This window comes from Panicum hallii, chromosome 9, assembly GCF_002211085.1.
Source record: "Panicum hallii strain FIL2 chromosome 9, PHallii_v3.1, whole genome shotgun sequence".
NCBI classification, from domain to species: domain Eukaryota; kingdom Viridiplantae; phylum Streptophyta; class Magnoliopsida; order Poales; family Poaceae; genus Panicum; species Panicum hallii.
Genome location: NC_038050.1, coordinates 34,704,462 through 34,715,419, shown reverse-complemented (window position 1 = coordinate 34,715,419; position 10,958 = coordinate 34,704,462). Strand labels below are relative to the sequence as shown.

The following is a 10,958-nucleotide window of genomic DNA, read 5'->3' as shown; positions in this document are numbered from 1 at the left end:
CTCCAACGGCTCTATTCGTGTGAGCTGCCTATATATACCCCTCCAATGGATCATTTTGCTACTCTTGACACCAGGCAACATCGAAACACTCATACTATAGTCAAGAGCCACCTTGAGCTTCATCATTTCACATACTTGTTCATTCAATCAATCAAGAAGCAAGATTAAGGACTTGAGTAGAGAGAAGCTTGTGTGCATCCGTTCTTGGTGATCGGTTCTTACTCAAGTGAAGGCCTTAGCTTGTTACTCTTGGTGATTGGCATCACCTAGGCGATCTTGGTGATCGAGGTGTTTCTCGCGGAGCTTGCCAAGGATTGTGGGAGCCCGGAGAAGAAGTTTGTACGTGGCTTGATCTCCACCACGCCGGGATGGTGAACGGAGACTCTTAGTGAGCGCCCTCGTCTCGGTGACTTGGGAGGTGATAAGACTCTTTGTGAGTGTCACAACGTGGATTAGGGGTGTGTGCCAACACATCGATACCACGGGAAAAATCCGATCGTTTTTTGTCCACTCTCTTTATTCAAGCATTTTCTTTCATGCAATTTATTCATGTGCTTGACTTAGAGATCATATCTTTGCTCTACCTTGCTAGGCTTTGCTTCTCTTTTTATCTCTCCTAGCTTGTGTAGGTAGCTAAGTTATCCGGTTGGTGAATTGGTGCCTTACTAGCATTGCATAGGTTAAGGTTGCTTTACTTTGCTTTAGAAATTGAAAAAGGCCCAATTCACCCCCCCTCTTGGTCCATCGATCCTTACAGCGGATAATATAGAATCCAAAAAATGCATTGATCATTACATGGAATTCTATTAAGATATTATATGAAAGTCAAATTTCTTCCATTCTCATTTGAGAATGCGAATACAAGGAGGTATTTTGTGTTTGGGAAAGTCCGAAGAAAAAAGGATTGAATCCACCCTTTCTTTTGCTTTTTTCCCTTAGAAAAATAACTCAATCAAAATCCAATTATCTACTCTACAAGAACAAAATGCTTGTTATGCCTAATATACTTAGTTTAACCTGTATCTGTTTTAATCCTGTTCTTTGTCCGACTAGCTTTTTCTTCACCAAATTACCCGAAGCTTAACCCAATTGTGGATGTTATGCCTGTCATAGCTGTACTCTTTTTTCTATTAGCGTTTGTTTGGCAAGCCGCTGTAAGTTTTCGATGAAATCTTTACTATCTCTGTCTGCCAATGTATTCATTCAAAAAAAAAATGGATAAGAGCCAAGAAGTCTTATATTATGAACCTTCGATTCTAAAATTAAAATTCTTCTACATTGAATGTATAGCTGCAGCAATAAATTTAGATCCGCCTTTCTATCCCCTGCGGCTGCGTTGAACAGGTACCTTTAGGTACCCACACAATACCTAAACTAATTTTTGATATTGATAAGAGTGCTTATTATAAAGCAATTCTTGCAATTTTTTTAAGAATTGATTTTTGCATTTTTAGGTGTCAAAATAAACAAAACCCATCCTAGTGGATCTATGTGGTAAGGAAAAATGGGTAATCTGTTCCTTAACAAAAAAATCTTGGAGATTATGTAATGCTTACTCTCAAACTTTTTGTTTATACAGTAGTGATATTCTTTGTTTCCCTCTTTATCTTTGGATTCTTATCTAATGACCCAGGACGTAATCCTGGGCGTGAGGAGTAAAAATCCAAAAATTTTGGGAATTTTTTCTTACAAATTGGATTTATTTCATACATTTATCTATGAGAAAATCCGGGGGTCAGAATTCCTTACAATTCGTAAGTCCCAAATGATCCGAGGGGAAGGAAAGAGAGGGATTCGAACCCTCGGTACAAAAAAATTGTACAACAGATTAGCAATCCGCCGCTTTAGTCCACTCAGCCATCTCTCCCCGTTCCAAATCGAAAGGTTTTCGTGATATGACAGAGGCAAGAAATAACGATTGCAAAAAATCCTTCCTTTTTCTTTCATTTCAAAAGTGCATAAAAATTATAATGCCAATTCCATTTTAATTACATTCTTTTTTCTTAATGTTAATAAAAAAAGAAGAAAATTCTTGTTTTTTCTTTCCTAAATTCGATATAGGCTGGGCTGAGATGACAGACAATCACATAAATTTTCTCTTCAGCGGGCAGTTCCATATAGGATTTGTTAGAATAAAACAAGTAGGTTATAAAAAAAACTCTTTTTTCGATTATTTATCCACAAAGCAAAAAAAGGTTCTTATCAAACCCACAATAAAATTAGAAAGAAAGATAAAGTAAGTAGACCTGACCCCTTGAATAATGCCTCTATCCGCTATTCTGATATATAAATTCGATGTGGATCAAATTGGTGTATAAGCGGGTTTTTTGTATTTCCTTAGACTTAGATCGGGCAAGGCAAGAATTTTTTGCTATTTACGATTTCATATTCTTGTTACTAGACGTTCTATAGGAATAAGAAGAAATCGCAACTCTTTTCCGTTACACATAAAAAGGGTTTCAAAAGTCAATTTATCTTTTCAATATCTTTCTTTTTTTCATAATCCTATTTTTGTTCTTCCACCCATGCAATAGAGAGCGAATGAGAAAAGAGGGGTTATTTTTCCCTTAAAAGATAGGATTTGAAATAGGAATCATGGAATAATGCTGAATTCAAATGTTTATTTTTTTTATTTCTATAGTATAAGAAAAGAAAAATAAATTGAATGAAATTTGTGGATTTACCACGACCTTGGTTGTGACCCCATAGATAAAAATGCAAAATTTCTATCTTCGAGACCATTGAAAAAGGGCATTGAACGAGAAAGAAATCGTCCACAGATAATCAAACTATCGTATGCCCTGGAAGTAATATGAGGTGCTCGAAAATGGTTGAAGTAATTGAATAGGAGGATCACTATGACTATAGCCCTTGGTAGAGTTACTAAAGAAGAAAATGATCTATTTGATATTATGGACGACTGGTTACGAAGTGACCATTTCGTTTTTGTAGGATGGTCCGGCCTATTGCTCTTTCCTTGTGCTTATTTCGCTTTAGGGGGTTGCTTTACAGGGACTACTTTTGTATCTTCTTGGTATACCCATGGATTGGCTAGTTCCTATTTGGAAGGTTGCAATTTCTTAACCGTGGCGGTTTCCACTCCTGCCAATATTTTAGCACACTCTTTGTTGCTACTATGGGGCCCGGAAGCACAAGGAGATTTCACTCGTTGGTGTCAATTAGGTGGTCTGTGGACTTTTGTCGCTCTCCATGGGGCTTTTGCACTAATAGGTTTCATGTTACGTCAATTTGAACTTGCTCGGTCTGTTCAATTGCGGCCTTATAATGCAATTTCATTCTCTGGTCCAATCGCAGTTTTTGTTTCCGTATTCCTTATTTATCCACTGGGACAATCTAGTTGGTTCTTTGCGCCGAGTTTTGGCGTAGCAGCTATATTTCGATTTATCCTTTTCTTCCAAGGATTTCATAATTGGACGTTGAACCCATTTCATATGATGGGAGTTGCCGGAGTATTAGGCGCAGCTCTGCTATGCGCTATCCATGGGGCTACCGTAGAAAACACTCTATTCGAAGATGGTGATGGTGCAAATACCTTCCGCGCTTTTAACTCAACTCAAGCTGAAGAAACTTATTCAATGGTCACTGCTAACCGCTTTTGGTCCCAAATCTTTGGTGTTGCTTTTTCCAATAAACGTTGGTTACATTTCTTTATGCTATTTGTACCCGTCACCGGTTTATGGATGAGTGCTATTGGCGTAGTTGGCCTGGCTCTAAACCTATGTGCCTATGACTTCATTTCCCAGGAAATCCGTGCAGCGGAAGATCCTGAATTTGAGACTTTCTACACCAAAACTATTCTTTTAAACGAGGGTATTCATGCGTGGATGGCAGCTTCAGTATCAGCCTCATGAAAATCTTATATTCCCTGAGGAGGTTCTAGCACGTGGAAACGCTCTTTAATGGAACTTTCATTTTAGCTGGTCGTGACCAGGAAACCACCGGCTTTGCTTGGTGGGCAGGGAATGCCAGACTTATCAATTTGTCCAGTAAACTACTTGGAGCTCATGTAGCCCATGCCGGATTAATCGTATTCTGGGCCGGAGCAATGAACCTATTTGAAGTGGCCCATTTCGTACCAGAAAAGCCCGTATGAACAAGGGTTGATTTTACTTCCGCACTTAGCTACTCTGGGTTGGGCAGTAGGGCCGGGGGGAGAAGTTCTAGATACTTTTCCTTACTTTGTATCTGGAGTACTTCACCTAATTTCCTCCGCAGTCTTAGGCTTCGGTGGCATTTATCACGTGCTTCTGGGACCCGAGACTCTTGAAGAATCTTTTCCATTCTTTGGTTATGTATGGAAAGATAGAAATAAAATGACTACAATTTTGGGTATTCACTTAATTTTGTTAGGTCTAGGTGCTTTTCTTCTAGTACTCAAGGCTCTTTATTTTGGCGGCGTATATGATACCTGGGCCCCCGGGGGGATGTAAGAAAAATTACCAATTTGACCCTTAGCCCCGGTGTTATATTTGGTTATTTACTAAAATCCCCTTTTGGGGGAGAAGGATGGATTGTTAGTGTGGATGATTTAGAAGATATAATTGGGGGACATGTATGGTTGGGTTCCATTTGTGTACTTGGCGGAATTTGGCATATCTTAACCAAGCCCTTTGCATGGGCTCGCCGTGCGTTTGTATGGTCTGGCGAAGCTTACTTGTCTTATAGTTTAGGTGCTTTATCTGTTTTTGGTTTTATCGCTTGTTGTTTTGTCTGGTTCAATAATACCACTTATCCAAGTGAGTTTTACGGACCCACTGGGCCAGAAGCTTCTCAAGCTCAAGCATTTACTTTTCTAGTTAGAGACCAGCGTCTTGGAGCTAATGTAGGGTCTGCCCAAGGACCGACAGGTTTAGGTAAATATCTAATGCGTTCCCCAACAGGAGAGGTTATTTTTGGAGGGGAAACTATGCGTTTTTGGGACCTTCGTGCTCCGTGGTTAGAACCTCTAAGGGGCCCTAACAGTTTGGACTTGAGTAGGTTGAAAAAAGACATCCAACCTTGGCAAGAACGACGTTCGGCAGAATATATGACCCATGCTCCTTTAGGCTCTTTAAATTCCGTGGGTGGCGTAGCTACCGAGATCAATGCAGTTAATTATGTCTCTCCTAGAAGTTGGTTAGCGACTTCCCATTTTGTTCCAGGATTCTTCTTTTTTGTGGGCCATTTGTGGCATGCAGGAAGAGCCCGAGCTGCTGCAGCAGGCTTTGAAAAGGGAATTGATCGTGATTTGGAACCTGTTCTTTAAATGACCCCTCTTAACTAAGATTTTTTTATTTCTACCTGTTCCACTTTTTTTCTATTCTGGCTCGGTTATTCCATCTAGCCGAGCCATTCATGCTTTTTTTATGAAAGAATGATATAAGGGGGCAGAACAAAAAAAAACCATAAAAAGAAACAAATGTATTCAATAAACAAAAGGAGAGAGAGGGATTCGAACCCTCGATAGTTCCTAGAACTATACCGGTTTTCAAGACCGAGGCTATCAACCACTCAGCCATCTCTCCACAGCCCAATCCCTATTTTATTCCTACAAATAGAACATAGCTATATGAAATGATCTACTAGCTCCTAGAAACATCTCAGATGCAAGTCTACTTTCGATATATCTCTGTATACTGTATACACGGATACAGAAACCGCTATATCCGTTTGTGAAATAAAGGCTAAATCCCCTCAACTCTATATCCAAATAAAAGCGGTAAGGAAAAAGTTTTAAAGAGAAGAATCAATGGATTCATGATTAAACCCCTCCTACTTCTTGTATTTTCGTACAATTTTGATTAAGTGAGGGATCAAATAGAAATATGTAGTCAACTTTATTTGAAGGTAGTTTGGAGGATTTTAAATATGACTATTGCTTCCCAATTAGCTGTTTTTGCATTAATTGCGACTTCCTCAGTCTTAGTAATTAGTGTATCCCTTGTATTTGCTTCTCCTGATGGTTGGTCAAATAATAAAAACATTGTATTTTCCAGTACATCATAGCCTATATACCAATGTCAACCAAACCGGCCTCAACGATTGGATTTCCATATAACTCCATTTACCAAAATTTTGGAAATGAAGTGAGTAAAAATTCAAAACTCAGATTACTCTTTTCTATTTTGCATATGGGTTGCCCGAGACTCGAACCTGGAACTAGTCGGATGGAGTAGATAATTCTTCCTTGTTACAATAAAAAAACCCTCCCCAAATCGTGCTTGCATTTTTCATTGCACACGACTTTCCCTATGTAGAAATAGCCAATTTCTATTGCGAAGAGGAAGACCACTAATTTTTTTATTTAATTAGTAAATTGATTCACCTACTATGGAACATTTCAGAATGGAAAATGTGCAAGTTTTATCTTGATATCGATCTTTTCTAGTTTACGAGTTTTGTCTAATAATTAATTAAGAGTAAGAGGATTCACCAGGTCATTGATACAGATAATATCCAAATACCAAATACGCTCACTGTGTGACATTGAAAGGAAAGCGAGTTGTTTTGGTGAACATCAAACAAAAAACTTGCTCTTCTTCCATAAAAAATTCTTCTAAAAATACCAAACCCAATCGTTGCATAAAAGTTCGTACCGTACTTTTATGTTTACGAGCTAAAGTTCTAGCACATGAAAGTCGAAGTATATATTTTAGTCGATACAAAATCCGTTTTTTCGAATATCCACTATGATAATGAAAAAGATTTCTACATATCCGACCAAAATGATTAAGAATATCCCAATCTGATAAATCGGTCCAAATGGGTTTACTAATAGGATGCCCTAATCCAGTACGAAATTGAGCTTTTGATAAGGATCCAACGAGGGAAGTAGCAGGGACTATGGTATCGAATTTTTTCATTCGAGTATCTATTAGAAAAGAATTCTCCAGCATTTGATTCCTTACTAACAAAGTATTTATTGGTACACTTGGAAGGTACCCCAAGAAATCGAAGCAAGAGTTTGTTAATTGGTTTAGGCGAATCCTTTGTGGTTGAGTCCAAAAAGATAAAAAATATTGCGAGAAATTGACAAGGTAAGATTTCCATTTCTTCTTCAAAAGAAGAGTTCCTTTTGATGCAAGAATTGGCTTTCCTTGATATCGAACATAATGTATAAGAGGATCCATAAAGAACCATATGGTTTTCAGAAATTACCCAAAAATGTTCCATCTTCCCAGAAAAGTGGACTCGTTCCAGAAAGGTTCCAGAAGATGTTAATCGTAAGCAAGAAGATTGTTTACGAAGAAATAATAAGAAAAATTCATATTCTGATACATAAGAGTTATATAGGAATCGAAATAGTCTTTTATTTTCTTTTTTAAAAAGAAAATAAGATTTCATTGAAGTAATAAGACTATTCCAATTCGAATAATAGTTGAGAAAGAATCGCAATAAATGCAAAGATGGAACATCTTGAATCCGGTATTCAAGGAGTTGAACCAGGATTTCTAAATGGATAGGATATGTGATAGATAATGTAAATGTAAAAATTTGTCTTCCAAACAAGATGGTTGCCCTAGCGAAAGTGGGATTTCTACAATGATCGCAAACCCCTCAGATAGAATCTGAGAATAAAACTCTAAATAAAAATAATTGCTGTGATCCAACAACCGATCTTGGTTAGGTTCGAAAAATTAAACGTGTCGCAAGTAGTGAACTAAATTTCTTGTTATTACAACCAAAAATTTCCACAGGCTCGGCACCATTTAATCCATAATCATGGGCAAATGCATAAATATATTCCTAAAAGAGAAGTGGGTAGACGAAGTATTGTTGACGAGATTTCTATTTTTCTGAATACCCTTCGAATTTTTCCATTTGTATTTCTACTTGAATTAGAGAAAAAAAGCATTTCTCGGTTTATCAAATGATGATACATAGTGCAATATGGTCAGAACAAGGTGTTGCATAATACAAACCTTGGAAAGAAAGGGAGTCTAAATCTTTTTCCGCTCCTTTTCTATCCAATTAGTTTATGTTTGTTCTAATTACAAAACAAACAAGAACAAATCTTTCATCTCCTCTTTCACAGAATAATAAGCCACAATAAAGAAAAAATTCAGCAAGCATGCAAGAAATAAAACAAGATTAACTTGCACAAATAAAACTACAACTAGGAACATCAAGCATAACGATAACAATGAGACCGATTTAAATTAACCCACAAGCATTCAACAAGGTTAACCAACACACAATGGGCACGTTTTAACATCTTAACGCTTACTTCCCCCGATACAACCACATTACCCGAAGTGCTACGACCCTCCTACTAGCACTTAGAGATAATGGGCAACTCTCCCTCTCACAAAACGGTAGATAACTCAAGGGTCGAAAGGCTCCGGAGCCCCCAAAAGAGACTCACGAGCGGTGGACTTAACATGGAACCGGCGCATGTGCAACCCCATCGAAATGGGATTGTACGTTTGCCTTGCCTCGGCCCATGCACCCACCATGTGCGGAAAGTGATGAGAAGGAGGCGCTTCCTATTGGGCAACTCATCAACTTCCTTAGCACCTTCTCATCCTTGTGTATAGCTCCACGCGAATTTGAAGATTGTAAAGGTGCCTTCTTGTCTCCTCCAACTCCCAAAGCAAGCTCCGATGTGCCCACTCATAGTCGGAAGTGGTTTCCGCCATGCACCTCTCCAAAGTGAATGGCCCCACCGGTGGTGAGACGTAACGTCCAAAAGGGCTCCTCGGGTCCCTTCGTCGGAAGGTAAGTGAAGGGATCCTCCCATAGCTCCCGGTGCTCATAGTGGAGTCAAGTGTCCCGTGCCACCTCTTGGATGGCCATCTCCGGAGAGGTACCTCTTGCTTGGAAGTCGTAGGCCTCCAATCCAACCACCATCCTTGCTTCAAGGTGAAGAGTTGCGATGTAGTCGACCCTGCCGACTCCATAGCCATGAGCATAGACCGCATACTCAGGCCGGAAGGTGTAGTGCGTCCGCCTCAACATCTCGTTGAGGAGCACCAGGAATCCAATCGTCTCCGGAGTGCGGGTCACCACGATCAAAGCCATCTATTTGTGAAGACAAGAGGGGTTAAGCACATTTAATTAATCAAATGAAGCAATAGAGAGAAAATAGCTCTAAGACAAAGGAAGAAGGTTAGCAATTAATCCTTAGATTCAACTTTTAGCAAGAAATAAATATTAGTGCAAGTACTCAATTTTTATTTCGCTCTCAACCCACTAAGAAAATTTCAAGTCCACTTCATGGAACCTCGGCTCTGATATCCGTTGTAAGAACCGTCCAATTTGATACCATTTTAGGCGAACCGCCGGTCATTATCATTAAGATGACACACACTCATCCGAGAGCATGCATATATTGCCGACGAACCACAAAAAGCTATTTTAAGCATTTCAAAGGTTCGACAATTAAACATTACAAGTTCAACATAGGAGCATTCAAATCTGAAATTAAAGATTCAACAACAATTTACAAGCCTTGGGCTCACAATTAGCATTAAAAGGGATTTAACATGATATCCCAAAAGAAACGATTGCGCAGCGAATAACTTGATCATCATGATAAACTAATGAAGTTTTGCTTAAGGACACCATCGACCTACTCCTCCTCCGCACCGGATCGGCGGGGTAGAAGTGGCCAAACACAACTTCCGACTTTTCTACAACTTAGTTTAAAAACAATATGAGTACGAAGGTTGCAAAAGTTACTTTATCGCTGTAGTAAAGCAGAACTTAGTATAAATAATATACATACATTGCCAGGTGGCTCCGCTAGGCAGCACAACCTAGCGCGCCCCAAGTTTTCTAGTTTTTCCCCAAACCTTGTGCTCCCCTTCCCCATTCTCCCGTCCGGCAGCTCATGGATCAAGAACTCAATATTTTGTTGTCTCTATCTCAGATCTGATGAGCACAGCAACGGCAATGGCGGCAGCGGCCACCACCACCACGGTTACGAGTGGAAGTTCCCGGCGGCGCTGTCGGCGAACACTACGAGCGTGCACGTGACGGCGCTGGACGGCGTGGTGAACGTGAACTCGCTCTTCACGGTGGCCGTGTTCGTGGGGCTCCCTGGCGACCCCGGGGCAGCTGCAGAGCCTCGCCGGCGACCCGTCCTGCGACGCCGGGCCCGGGATGGCCCGGTCCCTGCTGGTGCTGGAGGTGGTGGCCTTCTTGTCCTTCCTCTTCTCCAGCCTGGTGGCGCAGGGCCTGAAGCTGGCGCTGAACCTCATCAATTCCAAGGACCCGCACGACGATACGTGCCCACATCGACGCCCGCGTGCTCCGGCTCGGGATGCTGGCCTCCGCGCGTGGGGTCCGTGGTCGGGTGCGTGTTCCTGATGGCGTGGTGATGGTCGTGCAGATCCAGCTCGGCACGCTGGGCTGCGCCAGCAACCGCGCCGCCGCCAAGGCCGCCGCGGGGCTCGTGGGGCTCGTCACCACCGCTCTTGCCGTCTACGTCGGCACCGTCTTCTACACCTTCACCCACTGATCGATGACGACGACTGCTGTTGGTCGATGTTGGGTAGCGTACAGTGTCACCTTGCATTGCTGCGTCGGTGCATGTGCAGCACGACGTATTCTACTAGTTTTTGCTTTAGGGACGTTGGGATTTAGGACTAATTTTTTGCATACCAAATAGAGGTATTAAATAGAACCAACAATAAAACTAATTATAAAACTAATTGCATAAACTGATGCTAATTCAGTCAAATCATGGGCTAATTATGTTTAATGGATCTGCCTCGTGAATTAACCTCCATTTGTGCAATTAAATTTTTAATTAAACTATATTTAATACTTTTAATTATCCAAACATCCGATACGACAGGACTAAACGGGACTAAAATTTAGTCTTGCAAACCAAACATACCTTTAGTTTTGTCTTGTCGACACACTTGTAGAGATTGGCTGTGAGGAGACCGGTAGTAGAGATTGGCTGTAAAGTAGAGTATTGTTGTGGATACCAGCAGTGACAGGAGGTACTC

At 40.6% G+C, this 10,958-nt stretch overlaps 1 pseudogene; it reads left to right on the top strand.

Annotated features, from left to right (window-relative positions):
* The first annotated feature begins 3,697 nt into the window (after positions 1-3,697).
* Positions 3,698-10,462, top strand: LOC112875061 (annotated as a pseudogene).
* Positions 10,463-10,958: the final 496 nt, after the last annotated feature.